Source organism: Excalfactoria chinensis, chromosome 1 (genome assembly GCF_039878825.1).
Source record: "Excalfactoria chinensis isolate bCotChi1 chromosome 1, bCotChi1.hap2, whole genome shotgun sequence".
Classification (NCBI taxonomy): Eukaryota; Metazoa; Chordata; class Aves; order Galliformes; family Phasianidae; genus Excalfactoria; species Excalfactoria chinensis.
Window position 1 is genome coordinate 156,265,101 of NC_092825.1, and position 18,540 is coordinate 156,283,640.

At 42.5% G+C, this 18,540-nt stretch overlaps 1 protein-coding gene across 5 annotated transcripts in view; it reads right to left on the minus strand.

The window, feature by feature from the left end:
- Positions 1-18,540, minus strand: part of ENOX1 (ecto-NOX disulfide-thiol exchanger 1) — a 360,206-nt gene that overhangs the window by 250,878 nt on the left and 90,788 nt on the right. The gene's annotated exons all lie outside the window — the stretch shown is intronic.

An 18,540-nucleotide genomic window follows, 5' to 3' on the forward strand; every position in this document is an offset into this window, starting at 1 on the left:
TAAGCTGGCAAAGCAGCGCTGCAAGTATGTTGCCCAGACATCCACTGAGCACTGCAGATGTTTGGTTCCACGCTTCACACTTAATGTGTGTCTGATTAATTTTTGCTTTATTATTTAACTCCTAGGCCCACAGAATTTCCTATAAAGTTTGCAGGATATGGATCCAATCTGCAGCCATAAGAAGAAGCTCCTTCTGTGTTAGAAGCTTCATTAATGTCAGGAATAACGAGCTAAAAGAGCTTTGTTTTGAATTGCCAAAAGAAATGCAAACTTCAGTGATCTATTATGATTTTATATTATTTGCCTGAGGATGTAACACCACGCTCATTTCAATTTCAAAATTACAGATGTTTGTAATATTCAGATGCACTGTTCTGACCAAAAATATTATGCCCATGCTCTGCCTCAAGCCCTTGACCTGAATGAGGTTAGTGACAGGGATATGAATGACTTGAGCAGAAAACCAAACACAAAAGTAGTTTTATAGTGAAGTACAATATTTCTTCTGTCACTTAGCCATTTTTTTTCCTCTCAAAATTACAGGGTAGACTGCAAATCTTCAAGGCTAGCAGCCACCACGACAGACTAAGTGCCATTTAAAAGAATAATAATTTATGACACGCCTTGGTAGAATAGCAAAGGTCACACAGAAGTCTCCCCAGGGAGGGGAGGATGACAAAGGTTACAGAGATGACTGAAGACTAGCCTACAGGAAGGGGTTTTCTTGGAAGGAAGATGTTTTGTTGCACAGCTTCATCCTACCTAATGCACAGGCAACTCATCCAAGCAAACAGCTCACATTTAAGGTAGCTGCAAGGCATCACTTACAAAATATGCTTATGAAGTTCATGGTTTAGCAGCTTGGCCATGCACCACGGTCCACAGAGCTGGGTCTGCCCACAGGGCACAATAGGATGTACAGCAACAGATTTGGAGACCCTGTTTCCCACAGCGGGTGTACGACATCTGAAGTACCTCCAGAGCTTTTGCAAGCTATTCCCAAAAGAGATCTGACCGCCAGGACACTCCGTGCCATTTTCAGATATTTACCAGACCTGCACCAACCACTGTTTCTTTAAGCAGCAATTATAAGAGTTGCTGTAAGATGAGAACAAGCTGAGTGGTGCAGTTGACACAACAGAGGGAAGGGACACCATCCAGAGGGACCTGGACAGGCTTGAGAAGTCCACATGAACCAATGGGGTTCAACAAGGTCATGTGGAAGACTATGCACTGAGGTCAGAGCAATCCCACACACGAGTACAGATTGGTAGAGGAACTGAGAGCAGCCCTGTGGAAAGAGATTTGGGAATCCTGATGGATGACAAGGTGGACACAAGCCAACAGTGTGCACTTGCAACCCAGATGGCCAACTGTAATGCATCAAAAGAGGGATGCCCAGAAGGGAGAGGGAGGGGACTGACCCCTCTACCCTTCACTTGTAAGTCCCCAGCTGGAGTACAGCATCCAGGTCCCAGCACAAGGAGGATGTGGTACTGTTGGAGTGGGTCCATAGGAGGGTCATGAAGATGATGAGAGGGCTGAAGCACCTCTCCTACATAGAAAGGTTGAGGGAGCTGGGCTTCTTCAGCCTGGAGAAGGCTCCAGGGTGACCTGCCCTTCAAGTACTGGAAGGGACCTTATAAACAGGAGAGAGACTGAATTTTACACTGTCTGATAGTGACAGGACAAGGGGGAATGGCTCTAAACTTAAAAAAATAAAAATATATATATTAAAAAAAAAAAAAAATCTTAGGAAGAATTCTTCACACAGAGGACAGTGACACACTGGTATAGGCTGCCTAGAGAGGATGTAGATGTCCCATCCCTGGACGAGTTCATGGCCAGGCTGGATGGGGCCCTGAGCAGCCTGATCTGTTGGGTGGCAACCCTACCCATAGCAGGGGCCTTGGAACTAGATGATCTTTAAGGTCCCCTCCTACCTAAGCCATTCTGTGCTTCTATGATTCTAAGAGCCTGTGAAACAGTGCTGATAGATTCTCACAGGCAGCTGTAAATTTGCACAGCAGCCATCAGGTTCTGCAGCTCTTTGGGTGGCATTTTTCTTCCCTCAGCTCCTGTGCTCACCCCTTTCAGCTGCAGCAAGTATAGAGGGAAAAAAATACACACACACACAAAAAAAAACAAGACAAGGGTGAAGACAAGCAGAAACAACTCTTCTTGGCACAGCTCCACTCCGTGCAGCATCATTTCTGGGCTCATAAAATAAGCATTAAGTGGTGGGAGAAGCTGGCGCTGCGAACCTGGGGGTAACCAGCAGTGTCTGCAGAACATCAGAGCGATAAAGAAAAGCTTAACCTGAAGCCAGCATGCAATACAAGACAACTCTTATCTCTTCAGAAATGTGTGGCCATAACCGTTGGGGAAACTGACAGCTCCCAGCTGCTCCAGATGAGTTTGGACAGTGCCTGCAGCCGGATCAATGGCTGGCACTTGCCAATGGGGCGCTGAAGGGTGCAGCTGTAAGAAGGTCCAGGCAGGAAGCAGTTATGGAACACTTTGGGTATAAAGGATTGTGCCTCGTTTGCTGCTGGATGACTGCAGAGCCCATCCTCCCGGTGTTCAGTTCTATGCTCGCAAAGACAATCCTACCTGCTGAGGGCAGGGTAATTGCCGAGGTAGACATTCTCATTTTCATTCAGAAATTCTCACCTATTTCCTGTACAAAAATAGGGCAATTTGCTGAAGGGGACTAGCTGCGGACATTAGGAGCGTCTGCATTCTCTTGTTCTGGCAGGCTCTGCTCTATTAGCATGGCTGATGAAGCCTTTTGCTGGCTGTTCAGATCACAGAAAAATTTTACACTCTCATAAACACAGGCAAATGACAGCAGAGCATGCCTATGGGAGACCCAAGGGCAGAAGGTACCTGGGAGGTGGGACATGGCTGAGCCAGTCCCACATTACAGTAGTGTTTTATTCCATGCATCACCTGCAAGAAAAAGGGGAGGAGAGCTCATTGCAACACTGTGCACGCTATGAATAACCCATGAGATGCCCCCTCCCAGGTGACAAATCCACAGGGCACATTGTCACGAGCCCTCTGAACCCAGCTGAAAAAGGCAAACGAGACTGTCAATGAGTGCTTTGCCTAACATGTATTGTTGCTTCCCAGCACCAGGACACGACAGGCTCTCCATGCGGGGCTTTTATACTCCCTGGTGTTGGTTTTGCGTGCTCTGTCTTCCTTTATTAATTTTAAACAGAACAGGGGGATGTAAATTCACCATTGGGGATATGTCAGTGTTTGCTCAACATGCTCTATATACCTTTATTAATTTTGTATTGAATGGTGGATGTGATTTCACTCTGGGGGAGAATCAGTGATAGACAAAGGCCATTCGCACTGCAGGGGAGCAGTGGGGAAGGGGAGATCATTTCTCTCTGGGTTTGTTTGAGGGATGTGTGTGTTTTCTAGGATTTCTGAAGCTGAGGAACTTTTGCTGTCACGAACAGGCAGTTTCAGTGCCATGACCTACTGGTCTGAAGAGGTTGATTATCTTAATGTACCATTTGTTATGCAAGTCGTACAGCTTGCAGTACATTTTACAAGTGACAGACGAAGCCTTTTTATAATGCGGGAATAGTACGCATGAGGGGAAATTAAAAAGCTTTCAAAACTTAGAACAAGACCCTTTTTTTTTTTTTTTTTTTTTTTTTTAATGGAGCAAATGCATTAATAAAGCTCCACCAACTACAACAAGTTTGTTGTTTGACAAAGATTTGCAAGGTTTAGCATTGGACACAGTGCAAAAAATTTCCTTATCCTTCCCATCCCTCCAGTGAGATCACACTGGGCTGGGAGAGTGCATGAATGTTCGACTCCCAGCACTGCTATTCTTTAAGGACTCATGGAGGTGTACTAAGAGCTGTTCACTTGTACATAACTCTTTGCTACCTACCTTAAATTCACAAAATCACAGAGTCATAGGGGTTGGAAGGGACCTCTGGGGATCATCAAGTCCAACAACCCTGCTAAAGCAGGTTCTCTACAGTAAGTCGCAAAGGAAATTCCCCAGACAGCTGTGACATGGAGGACACCTGACCAGAGAGCTAAAGACCTATTTTCCTGATCACAAGATGCTGCACTACGATTTATACCGAAAATAAGGACGTGCTAGAATTTATACTGCTGAACAGTGCCTTACTGAAATCACTGCTCATAACAAACTTGAAACGGTGAACTGAATTAATTACTTGTTTGATCAAAATGTGTTATAGACTTGAAAACTGAATTATGGAGTGGCTGTTATTCACGGCACATGTTTATGGGACAAGTCATTCTTTCCCTAATCTGGTGCAGCTGGCACGTGAACTTCTCGCATGACTGTTGGCAGGGGGCAGAAAGTGTTTGCACTTACTTAGGGCCAGAGAAGCATGGTTCCCATACTAAGCACCAGAAAGAGCAGATCCACTTCAGCTGAAAAATGAGTAAAGGAAACAGGAAAGGAAGGGGCTGAGGACTGCAGCTGGCTGCTGTGGGCTCTATGGGTCAGTGCTAAATACAGCTCGATTCTGAGTTAGTGCGAGGGAAAGAAGGAAGGGTGGGATTTGGAAACTGGGTCACATCCACCCAAGACAGTAACATGCAACCTGGGGAAAAAGTAATAAATACCAGGTACATGTCACAGCACACAATGCTAACAGTCTGTAATGAAGGCAAATGCCATGATACACTTCAGCTGTGCTGCCAGCAACCTGGGGTTCCCAGAGACTGAAGGCAGGGAGCAGGGAACATGGGGACAAGGCTGGGACCCAGTGTGCCCATAGAAGATGACAGGAGTCTCCCAGTCCTTCATCTGATAGCTACAGCCTATAAAAACTGCAGGTTGGCAGTGGCATTTGGTGTGAGCTCCTGTCCAAGTCTGCTAAAAATAGAAGACAGACTAGAGCTCTGGTTTCTGTCCTTGGCTGTCTTGCAAGTCAACATCTTTCTCTTCTCTCTTGCAGTGCCACCATGTATGAAACTCTGGAGAGGAATTTCATTCAGCCATGTAGCTATCCAGAATACACACACCGGAAGACTGTGCTACCATTCAAGAATACCTGGACAGGCTGGGGACTTGGGCAGAGAGCAATCATCTGATGACATTTAACAAGAGCAAGTGTAGTGTCTTGCACCTGGAGAGGAATAACTGCATGCTTCAGACCTGAAGAGAACCTCTGAGGAGAAGGATCTGGAGGTCCAGGTAGACAAAAGGTTGACCTTGAACCATCAACGTGCTCTTGTGGCCAAGAAGGCCAATGGTATCCAGAGGTGCATTAAAAAGAGCATGGCCAGCAGCTTAAGGGCGGTGATCTTTCCTATCAATTCTGCCTTGATGAGGTCACATTTAGAATACTGTCTCTAGTTCTGGGCTCCTCGGTTCAAAAAAGACAGGGATCTCCTAGAGGGTGTCCAGTGGAAGGCTACAAAGGGCCAGGAGCATTTCCCTTACAAGTAGAGACTGAGTAACCTGAATCTCCTCATTTTGGAAAAAAGATGACTGACGATAGGATCTGATTAATGTTTATAAATATCTAAAGGGAATTGGGAGGTAAATGGAAAATGGAAACACCTCAGAGTCTCTCTGGGCAATTTGTGTAGTGTTTGATCACACCCATGGTGATTTTTTTTCCCAACTATATATAATCAGAATTTCATTGGTCCCAAACTGTATCAGTTTCTTCCTGTCCTATCACTGTGAACCTTTGACAAGTCTGGCTCTGACTTCTCTATCCTCTCTCGCTAGGTAGCTGTAGGCAGCAGCAAGATCCCCCAGTGACTTTTTCTTCAACTGGATAGTCCCAGCTTTTTCCACTTCTCAGCCATCCTCTGCTCTACCCCCCTGAGCATGTTGGTGGCCTTCCAATGGGACTTGCTTCAGCATGTCCATGACTTTCTGGTTTTTGGGAAGCCCAAAACTAGACCAGTACTTCAGATAGCTCACAAATGCTGAAGAGAGGCAAATAATCACTTTCAAAGTTAGATCCAGTTGAAAGCATCCAGGCAGCTGCAGTGCACAGAGATAGAATGAGATATCCTAGAAACACGTGCTCAAATATTAACTAAATATCCATATTTTTGAAGTGTGTGGACTAGCACTGACACAAGGAGTTAATGGTCAGCCATGTGAGCTTAAAGTAGCAGCAGCCATATATGTGTGACAGACCATCTAATTGAGAGAAGGTAGGAAACACCATCATATTTCAGAGCACATAACCATTTGAATATTAGTATGAAGCACCTACAACCAAGCTTAAATTACTGCAGATCCTAACAGGAATAAAAACAGCAGTAATTTGCCCATTATAATATAATAAGGCACTGTATCATACAAACACTGATATTTTTTTTAGTATCAGTGTAGCCTGCCTAAATGATGTATAACAACAGCATAAACAGGTCATAAAATGGGACAAAAGTGATATAAACCAGTTGACTTTAGAGCCACTTCTGAAACCTGGTATCAAAAAAATAAAGGACTATGATCCAGTCAACGTTTGTTAAGAGATGGCATATTTCTGTCTTCTATCCAGAGCAACAGTATGCTGCAATTAAAATCATCTGTTGTTCTGCCATATTACATCTCCAGTACACAATGTTGCATCCTCCATATATCTGGTAATGAGACCACTATGAACAGGAGGAAATAATTTCTAAGAGGAAGCAGCAAGTAAGCACAAATGCACATGAGAGGAAAAAAAAGCCTGGAGCATAATGTTTTTGTCAGGAGTGTGAGTGCTGGGTCTATTAAAAAAAAAATAAATAATAAATAATAATAATAATAGTAATAACAACAACTTTGCATTATCATCATTATTTTTGTTGTTTGTTTTTTTTATGGCGGGACAAGCAGCACCATAAAAGCGAGTCAGTACCCAGAGCTGATCCTAAGGAGCAATGGAAAGCAAGACTTGGTTTTATTCATTCTTTGTTACTGAAAGAAAAGAATGAGAACAAGTGGCAAAGGTTCTTGATCAGTGCAATGATTTGGGAAATCTGCACATGAAATATGAATTCTGGTTAATTAAGATATTATTCAGATGAGTAACTCTCTGTCACAGATAATCCTCTGCCAAAACAGATCTACTACATGGACAAGACTTCCAACAACTCCCCTCTGTATCAGCAGCATTCCATGTCACTTCTCTTTTCCTAGAAAAAAAGGCACTGAGTTATCAGAAGTTAATGAGTCAGTATAAGCTCAATCCTCTCTTGCAAAAGGCTTATTCCAATTCCTTTTGATACTGGTTTCTTAAAGAGCTTTACTGATGATAAAGTCCTGCCACTGACCCAGCAAAATTAATGCACTGATGATATCAGCACAATAGTTCTAAGCAGAGGGAAGTGGTCTTTAGGATTGAACTGCCTTTTCTCAAACCAAGGTCTGTTGCTACTTTTATGTATATTCAAAATAATCTGATGGGACTGAGGCCAGAAAGTGGACTCTGTGGTCAGAAGAGGTTAACTACAAATAATGTTTAGAACTCATGTCCTATACTATTTAAAGTATAGAAGAGTAAAGCCAGGATTTGAAAGTGCATTCTTTCTCTGGATTACGGGCATGAGGAATGAGAAACGCTTGTGAGGATTCCCAGAGGCTATTTCTCACTAAATAAACTGCTGGGATCAAGATGTGCCAGAGCTTCTTGATGGCCTTCACTTTTGCTCTCAGTTGTGTGTTGGGTAATTAGGCCTGGAAGGGACACCTGCGTGTCTCGCTATGCCAGCATTCACCTCCAATAGGTTCTGCATGAGATGAGAAGAGGCTTTCTGGCTATCCATCAGCAAGACTGAGAGAGGACACCTGAGGGATTCTGCAACTTCACACCATTGCAGTAATGAGTGGGGAAATGACCCTGGTGGAAGGATGGGTCATTACTTTTCAGAATGGTTTCCCTACCCACATAACCTAGCCTGCACACTTCAATTTTAACAAGCTGTTCTGTAGGCAGAAATCAGTCTGACAAGGACTTTGAGAAACAAAAGTATAATTAGGATCCTAAAACATCTCCAGTTACATTTTGGCTGTGCCTTTGCAGTGTTACCACTGACTTTGTAGCCAGCAACAAGTGGCAAAAAAAGCTTGAATAAAAGTACATTAAAGAAAAGAAAAACCCTCCCCCCACACCTCAAAATCCAGTGCACACATAGAATCATAGAATCATTAAGGTTGGAACAGACCTCTGAGATCATGCAGTTCAACCATCCACCTACCACTGATATTGCCCATTAACCATGTCTGGTTGGTGCCACATCAATGCATTTCTTCAACACCTCCAGGGACAGTGACCTCCCTGGGCAGCCTGTTCCAGTGTCTGAACACTCTTTAGTAGAATTTTTTCCTAATACTCAACCTGATTCTCCCCTGGAACAACTTGAGGCCTTTCCCTCTTGTCCTATCAAATATCAGGGTGTATCTTCCAAAGGAGAATTTTAAAGGTATCATCTTTTCACATCACCACAGCTTTGCATGTCCAAAAATGCTGCAAAACCAGAAGAAAGAATTCTTGATTGGAATTAATCCTTGAAGCACTTATTCTTGCTCATATAGTAGCATCGCAAATTGTTTGCACTCTAGAAACTACGGTCATGCAAATTGAGGTCACATTTTGAACAAAGCAGATTATTCCTGTGCCTGCAACTGACTTGCATGAGCATTTGTAATGGGCCCATCAGTAAGACATTTGAGCTATGAGCTAATAATGGAAATAATGATAGAATAATAGCAAAGTTGCATGCACAGACAGTCCTTCCATGGACTGAAGACTGTGCAAGTGCAAACAGAGGTCACCACTGGAGAATATGAAGACAAGGCCTCCTCTAGCCTTGTTATAAGAGCCATATTTTCAAGGAATAGCAGCCACTTTTGCGGCTGAACTACCGTGGCTGCAAGTAGAGATGACAAAAACAAGACTTTTGTGAGAGAATAAATGTTTCATAAGGCATTTCCAAAAACAGTAATGGTCTGCATGTATCGCAGCCCACAAATACAAGCTAACAGAGAAGTGGGGCACTTCTCTGATCTGCAAGTCCTATTTTTATACATTTTCAAAGATCAATATCCAGATTTCTGCAAAAGTCATTTCAGATAAAGGTTTGAAACTCCTCCTGTTTAGTTAAAAATGTAGGTGAATATACAACATTAATTAAAATAGGAAGAAAATCTGCTTTGTTTTTTTTCCTGGAATTTGCCACCTTTACAATCAGCTTGTTAATAACACCAGTTTCCATCTGTCAGCAGCTCCAGAGCATATATATGCAGTGCTTTAAATACAGAAGAGGATATAAAGTCCCTCAGAGAACACACGCTGCTCTGGTAAGGGCATATTTTGATGATGTTTCCTGCAAGTTCCCAGTCATGGCTGTGTCAGCAAGCTCTGGCACAAAAGACCAGACAGATGCATGTTGACTAGACAGTATGTGAAGAGGAGTCAGGTTAAGGACAGCACTGGAGACAGAACTAGTGCTTCTGCCCTGGAAATAAGGTTGTAATTTCTGAAGCATCTGCAGGATAATGGCCCTCAGGAAGAGAAACAGAACAATAAGAATAAATGAATAAATAAATAACAACCAAACAACAGCCTTTAAACCTTTTTTCTTCAATGCCATGGAATCACTAAGGTTGGAAAAGACCAATAAGATCTAGTCCACACATCAACCCATCACCACTAACCATGTCTCACTGTAAGAAGATTTATACATAAGACAAGGGAGAGGAAGAGGCTTCCAAATTCTCCCAGCAATTTTGAGGACACTGTCACAGCATCTATGCTTTAATGGCCCAATCCCATTTGCCCATATGCCTGTAAACTGGAATGCACAGTTTTGTTGCACCCACTTTCATGTGCAAGGATATATGGCCAGACACTTGAAGGTTTAAAGCAGTTATGTTACTCATTGCATACATTTTATCTAGCTAATCAGAGGGAAATGTTCTGTTCCATATAGTCCAAGAACCTGCAATAGTTGATACATATTTGTAGGAGACCTTGAAAAACTTTTATGACAAGAAGTTCTTTAAACTTATGATTTTTAAGTGTGTCCCAGACAGAGGCCCATAAGGGGCCAAAACACTGGTTATTTGTTCTCTTTTGCTCTTAACAAATGAAGCAAAATACAGTTAATACATTATGCATGTCTTCAAGCATATTTTTATTTGGGCTGTTTTGGTTTGTTGTGCCTTGGGATCTTTCATTTTGTTTTTCTGTGCCTTGGGAACTCTGACTTTATTTTGCTTTTCTGGTTAATAATAAAATTGAAATATTAGGGCAGAACATCAACCAATCTACAGGGCATGAGATTTTTCTAAGTTTCAATGAAGCAGCCTCTCAGTCTCTTTTCCACTCCGTTATCTTATCAGCTACCAAACCTCTCTCAACAAGTTGACCTGTCAGAAAAGCAGAGCAGGCCGGTTGCTATTAGTCATTTCATTTCCTCTAATGACAATCTGTTGTTTCACTGGTGAATACAATATACTGTTAGCAGGAATTTGTGTTCCCCTGGCAGAATATGAGAAAGGTAAGGAGTAAGAATAGGTAAAGGAAAGTGAGACCAAAGAGACAGGCTGGAAAGCAGCAGGTGATGGGTTCTGATGCAGCTGAAGCCCAGTTCAGACTAAGTGACAAATGGAATGATGCTGCTCCTCAACTATGAGCTGAAGGTCTGTCTGGGTTCCAGGTGATGGAGAAGTAAAGGGATACCAAATGTCTCCCAGTTAAAACACTGAGTCATAGCAGCTCCTGTTTTCTTCTTCTTCCTGCACTCTTTTCAGTTGCACTCGGTCATACAGTCATCCACTTACTGTGAGGCATCCCTTACACACAGCTCACATATCAGGGAATCACGCTCTGGTATGCTTGAACTGAACAGGAATTTTCCTGGCTCACTGCCTGGGAATGAGCTGAAAAGGGCCAGGAAGATGGAAAGGAAAGCCTCAATAGGAATTCCCACTGGCAACCTGGTATTCCTTCTCTGATGAAGCTTCCCATGGTACGTCATTTAGTCCCTGACAGGTCCATAACCAATTCAAGAGGCTATCACAAACAACAGACTGAAACCCAAGCCTCTGAACTGCCTTTTTGGTGATGTTACTTGTTCTTGGGGATGATAATTCCCAGTGCATAGTTTGCAGATGCCACCAGCTGAGATCATACTGGTCTGAAAGACAGCTGGCAGATCTCCTTAGGTTAACCCTGGACTACCCACCAAGCAGCAGATCTTCCAGTAGGGATTTCAAGTGTCCAACAGGCACAGAGCAAAAACAAGATTGGAAATAATAAAAAAGAAGACTAAAGTGCTGAGGCCTGAGATAGGCCCTGAATCAAAGTTGACCTGTAGATGAACCTCACAAACTCACAGTATGTCTAATATGTGCAGTATTAATTACACACATAAGATGCAGTTCATCCATATTTTGCCACGTCAGTATGCGTAATCTGGTGTTTATCTACAGAAGCTCTGTTCTAATGCTGAAGAACAGCTTTAGTCCTAAACATTGCCAGTGACTTGTGCTTTTTAAGACTAAAAGCAATAGCCATGTGACTAGCAGCTTTGAAGCTGATAGCAATTCAGAGACATCATGTGGCTGTCCCCTAACAGGTGCTGCCCAAACTCAGTACCAGGACTTGGCTGAGAACCTGGGGCAGGATCGGCCCTTCAAACTGCTGCTTCTGCATCACTGCTACAGCAAAGCATGGGACAAAGCTAGCTATAGTTGGGACAGCCAGGAGCTGATTTTGTCCTCTGTTATGCATCTATACTAGGCTGACTGCTGTTACAAAGAAAAAGTCTGTCTTGAAACAAACACAGAGCCAGAAACCCAACTTATTTAAGAAACAAAAATGGTATAGACAGCATTAGATTACTCACATGGCCAAATACCTGTGTCTGTGTTTAGATAAGCTAGTTTTTCACCTATCTCAGCCTCCCCTGTAATTCAAATGAAGCTTGGGCAAACAGCTAGCCTTTTTCTCATTCCTTTCCTGCTGAATCCATACTAGAATCTGGATGGATTCCCTCTCCCCTTCATCCTATCTAGGATTCATTCTAGTTCATCCTCCTATAGAGGATTTTGGAAGTCCAGATGCACTGGCTTTTCCCTGGCTTGACACACAGCCTCAGCACAAGGCTTCCCAACTCCAACCAAGCTGCCCTGCTCACATGGTGCAATACACCACTGGCTTAATCTGGGCCCTCCAAGTTCCTTAGTGGCATCAGTGTACCACTACAAGTGATACCATTAGCTCTATCTCTTAATGAATTTAATGAGTCTGCAAATGGCACCCTGCCATAGTGACACGTTGGAAAATAAAGGAGTCAATTGCTGCTTTCCTTGACTCTGCTGTTTGGGATGGGCAAGTACAAAGGTGAGCCCTCCATTTTTGGCTATACCACTCTTCAGTTCTTTCCTTCGTTACTCTCTTGCTTTAGTGGATCAAAACTTAATTAAAACTTTCCAGGATATTCAACTGGGGGAAAACAAAACCCTATTAAAATGTGACATTCCATAAAACACTACCATGGATTACACCTTAATCAATTTTAACTTTATACCCTTGATGTTTCAGTGTTCCCCTTTACAAGGAAGTAACTCAGCCATCACACGCTAATTCTAATAAAGCACATGTAATACTTTTTTCCCAGCACTTTTGTTATAGTTACTGATTGTTTTTCTTTCTGGTGTCCATATATCAGAACAGAGATTCTCTAAATGGCACTCAGAAAAGCTTACAATTATTTCTGTTTGCTTTCCTTTATCACCATGCTAAGGTTTCACTCCACTGATACAGAAGTACTTTTTTTCCAGCTGGAAGCCAGGCCAAGACACAGCAATAGAAGCAGCAGCCAGATCCCACTGGACAGCCACAGACCTTCAAAGCTGTTGTGAGCATGAACTCATTTAAAAATTCATTTAAGAACCATTTAAATTAATTACAAAAAAGAGTAAGAAAGCTTACCTTACTAACAGCTTTAGGGTCTGTACTGTATCTCATCTCTCAGCCTGGATCCCAGATGGTCAGAGAACCAAATTGGTATTTGAGTTTTAATTATTCTTGTTATTATATTGAAGATATGTCTGGAGACATATTATGAAGCTCCTTATGAATGGCCAGGAAGCAGGCACACATAAAGACCATCCAAAAGGCCTTGTCACACCTCGTGTTCTGGGTCAGGTGGTTGAACTGCCCCATGCAGATCTGCTGTGATTAGGAGAGCTACAGGCAAACCACGTGGCTGAAAGTTTCTTAGCAGCATCAGTGTACCCCTGTAAGTGATAAATTAGCTCTGTCTCTTAATGAATCTAATGTGTTGGGGACTGGCACACTACCACAGTGGCATTGCTTTAGGTTGAAAAAGAAATGGGCCAGTTGCTACTTTCCTAGATTCTGCAGCAATACTTTGGATGGACAAGTCCAAGCAGCCAAAAAACTCATGCCCAGACAGCATCCATACATCACGCTCCATATCAGAGCCGTGACTGGGAAGTTTGCTTGAAATGCTTTCCAGACGCTCATACAGGCTCTCAAACTGGCCAACAATGCCTCACATGAAACTGATTATTGTGCTAATTAGGTGTGCTGGCCTGATGCTTAGTGCTATTCCACTTCACTCAAATGCAGTGAGCTAAGTGTGGAATGAGTGTCCCGCAGACAGCACATGGGCTGAAAGACTCCATCCTGGCACTCCTCTGCTCTCCAGTGCTCACCCCACACTCACCATAACAGCCTCACTGAGAGCTTAATGCATCAGGTGGGGGGTCCCAACCAGCTGCAGGGTACAGAAGGGCTGGCAGCATCAGCCACCCCAAGGGTAGGAGAGCAGCTCAGGCTGTCAGACCCAGCAAGGAAAGCAAAGCATCAGACAGACACCCACGTCAAAATCTTGCTTCGTTGGTGTTATTGGAGACAGATATTTTAGTTGCCTTTGCCGTATTATTAATTCATGCCCTCTCCATGCATCATTGACTGACTTAGAGTTGCATAGAACCCAAACATATATTAAAAATACTACCACTGCATAAACAGCTCATTAAAATGGATTTAAAATGGGGCCTATAAAATGAAAATAAACAAATCTAAACCAAGGGTAGAATGCCCTTAAAATTAGAGATATATGCTTGGCTGGAGGAAACAAACGAGAGACACTTTTCTCATTTCAGCCATGCAGAAGTGCCCACCCAACTGTATATCCTGCAACAACTTAAAGGCAGATCCAGCATGATTCTTTCGTAGGCAGACAATCATCTCCTTAGCTCCACAGACAACTGAAAATAAATGGAAGTTGAACATTCGATAGTTTAGCTAGATCATTCCAGATTCTATTTTCTCTAATTCAACAAAATATATCCCTTTAAGGATATGCTTATGCTGAGCTTCATCTGTCTATTATCTAACCTGCAAATTGTGAGACAGAGATGACTCCACTCCATGAGGAAAAAGTTTCTTGTCTTCATGTAAGTCGGCACCCACGCTAAGAAGGCCTGCCTTCCATGAACTGATTTTTGTAACTCAGAGGGTACATATATTACCAAAAACCTCCAAGACAGGGTTTTAGCCTTAGTGCAACTAAAGAGACATGGGTTTTACAGCAGTATTTGCCTCGCAATGAAAGGTGCAAAGCATTTTGAAGTTTTTAGGATGCCATCATAAAGCAAGGCACTGAGGTGTTCCTCTGTCCACTATGAATGCAAATGGAGGATTTGATTTTCTGACAGTATTTCAAAGACATATGTGCAGCTAGACTTACAGATCACAATTAGCAGATAAGTGACCTAGCCAAAATGAAGATAGACGTTTAATGCAGCAAGTTCAGTATCACATTTAATGGTTTGGAAATCTTCCCTTTTATCTGGCAGCCAGGGTCAGCATCTGCCTATTCATCTTTTTCGAACAATAAACACATCAGTTGAAGGCATAATATTGTATTATTATGGGACTCACTACTGAAAGGTATGTGGCAACAATAAAAATGCAGAGTATTTACTGCTTAATATGCCTGAGATCCAGCACTTTCCAGCTTAATGCATTATTACTGGGAACATTAGTTTCAATATCTAATTTCCATGGGACGTGAAATGTTCAAACCCAAGTGGAAGAGAAAATGAACTAGCCCCAACCATCACATTTTGAACAGCATTTTTAAATAACAGTTTTTCCATTCTAATGTATCTAATGCACTGCATCTACAGTTCTGAAACAAACTCCCTCGTTTTGCCTTCTATTTTTTTTTTATGCATTATCCCCTTTTGGAAAGGATGCATCACAAAAATCTCTTCTGTAGTGTTTTAGGAAGTGAGCAATTTTCTGTTATTTTAATAGCGCCACAAAGAGAGCTAAATTTCTCAGCATCTATGATACGAGGATTTACCAGTTGTTTCCTCCCAGTGTTTTTTGAAACCTCCTTTTCCACTGGGACCCTTGCTAAACCACAGCACTTCCCACTCTAGGCTGAGACATCAAGCATAACGAAAGAAGGAGCAGTTATTTCCCAGCTCTACAGCTCCAGCATGATTCATGGGGGGAAATTTACTCTTGCCTCTAACCAGATGTCATGGCAGGAGAAGTGGACACACCCTCAGCAGATGGGCCCTCAACTGTCTTGATGTTGACAAAACACGTTTCCATTAAATTTTATGTCCAGAATGACCCACTTCCACTTCTCACACAATTGATGCCATGTCCCAGCAAAGGCTGTTCATCTTTTCCCTGAACTGTTGTGAGCTTTACAGAATTGGAAAAAGCCTGCTAGGCCAGAGGGACCTTTGCAATTATATAACAGCTCAGCACTCTTCCCAGAATAAATTCTACCAACATTGCTACCGTAAAAAAGGGAGGGCGTCACACTTTTATCCTGCTTCTGAACTAAACTATCCACAGCAAATAACGGGAGTATTTTTTTTATACTCAGCACTGTCATTAGGAAATACACTGCGTAACAAGTGAAACATAACAAGCTTTTTTTCAGACAATATCCTCCAGCCCACCTGTGTGAATGAGCTGTGTTTGCTGCTGGTAACAGCCTATGTCTACTGACATTCTTGCAAAGCTGGAGGAGATTTGTGCTACTCTTACTAACTGAATAGTTGCTGAAGAAAAGAACTACATATGTTGTATGAGTTAGAAAACAACCTTGAAATAAACCAATCTACCTTTAGCCTTAATGCATACCAAATGACATGCTTGCTAGCATAATCAATCATAGAATCATCACAGAGTCATAGAATGGCCTGAGTTGAAAAGGACCTCAATGATCATCTAGTTTCAACCCCCCTGATGTATACAGGGTTGCCAACCACCAGACCAGGCTGCCAAGAACCATATCCAGCCTGGTAATAGAATCATAGAATCACCAAGGTTGGAAAAGACCTACAAGATCATCCAGACCAACCATCCACCCACTGCCAACACTTCCCACTAACCACATCCCTCAGTACAACATCTAAATGTTTCTTGTACAGCTCCAGGGATGGTGACTCTACTACCTCCCTGGACAGCCTGTTCCAGTGCCTGACCAGTCTCTTGGAGAACTTTTTCCTAATGTTCAACCTGAATCTCCCCTGGTGCAATGTGAGGCTGTTTCCTCTAGTCCTGTTTCTGCTGCATGGAAAAGAGGCTGACTCCCACTTTACCCAACTTCCCTTCAGGCAGTTGTAGAGAGTGGTAAGCTCACTCTTGAGCTTCCTCTTCTCCAGACTGAATTATCTCAGCTTCCTCAACTCCAGACCCCTCACCAGTTTAGTTGCCCTTTTCTGGACATGCTCCAGGGCCTTGATGTCTTTCTTGTAGTGAGGGGTCCAAAACTGAACACAGTGTTTGAGGTGTGGACTCACCAAAGCTGAGTACAGAGGGACAGTCACCTCCCTGCTCCTGCTGGCTGTGCTATTTCTGATACAAGCCAGGATGCCATTGGCTTTCTTGGCTACCTGGGCACACTGCTGGCTCATGTTCAGCTGGGTGTCAACCAATACATCCAGGTCCATTTCCTCTACACAGTCTTCCAGCTATTCTGACCCAAGCCTGTAGCATTACCTGGGGTGGTAGTGGCCAAAGTGCAGGACCCGGCACTTGGACTTGATATTCAGTGTGCTGAGCTAATTAAGAGGTTGATGCTTCTTTTCCACCAACTCATCTTCTAACAGAAAAAAAAAATGCAATTACTGGGAAAAATAATAAAGCAAAGAAGACAAAGCTGTGAGAACGGTAGTACAACCTATTCAATAATTATGCTCTCACTTGGTACATAAAACAAATATCCAGAAAACCATCATCAACTTCTACTTCATGTAATACATCTGCTGCATAATCTACTAGCTAGGACTTTGATGTTCTGAAAAACACCAGTAACTGTCATAATTAAATCCTCTATAGTGACTCAGCTGCATAGCTCAACTAATGTTTCACACAATACCATCAGTATGAAAGCCTTCTGATTTTCCGACTTGCTACTGTAATTGGATTAAAATGTCTAACTGTTATTATTTTTGAAGGGAAATACTGGTTGGAGTTCGGAACATCATGAGGGGCTTTTATCCTTCCTTTGGCCAACATATAGCTCTGCTGCACAGCCAGAGGAACACTCATCTTTCATGACAAAGCCACTTCCACATTATAGTCTTCTATAGTAATCTCGCATGATGTCAGAAGTGCTGCTTTACATCTTGGGAATAATTTGTCTGGATAAATAGAATCCATAAAGCAATATGAAGAAACATTTTACCAAGGACAAATGTCGTCTTGTGGATTTTTTTTTACACTAGTAATAATTACTTCCGTGCTCTTTCTTTTTTTTTTTTTTGCATGGCCCCAAAAGAGAAGTTTTAAACGATGTTATTAAGTTGATGAATTTGTGCTCATATGAAGGGAGTCAGAAGCCACTGTTTCACATCTGCTGTTTTTATTCTGTGGTTTCCAGGTCCAGGGCTTCCAGTCAGCGGAGGAGCACTCAGCCCCTCCTGCTTTCTCTTCCCTTCCTCTCTACCAAAAATAGGAAAAGAGCCAACCCACAGATATCCAAGTTAAAATATACTCATCTTGTACTAGTTTGCAAATACTCAACATTTTGATATCTCTTTAAAATTTTCAGAATGTTGTGCCTTTTATTTTTTATTTTTATTTTTATTTTTCCTTTCAGTAAGCCCCTTGAAGACAAAACACTTCAAACCCTCCATAGTTGGTGATTGATATTTAAACAGTGTCTTTCACCAGGTTCCCTGGCAACACAAAATGCCTAGATTTCCTTCTTATGAGGTTTAGGTCCCCAAAAGTGTACTTGTCCACAACAGGGTGAAAACGGCAGGTGAATATGCCAAACCAGTATTACTTATGGTAATGGCTATCATCCTTCAGCAACGTTGCTTAATCCAACACAGACCACACACAGTAGTCCCCAATTGATGAAGCTATGGCATCTTACAGTCCCAGCAACTTTTATAGCATGTCCTTGAAATGTCCTGTTCCTTTCATCACTGCTGAGAAAATATCACAATCCCTTTATTTTTCTACCCATAATGATAGGGCAAGCAGTGCTGAGGGAAAA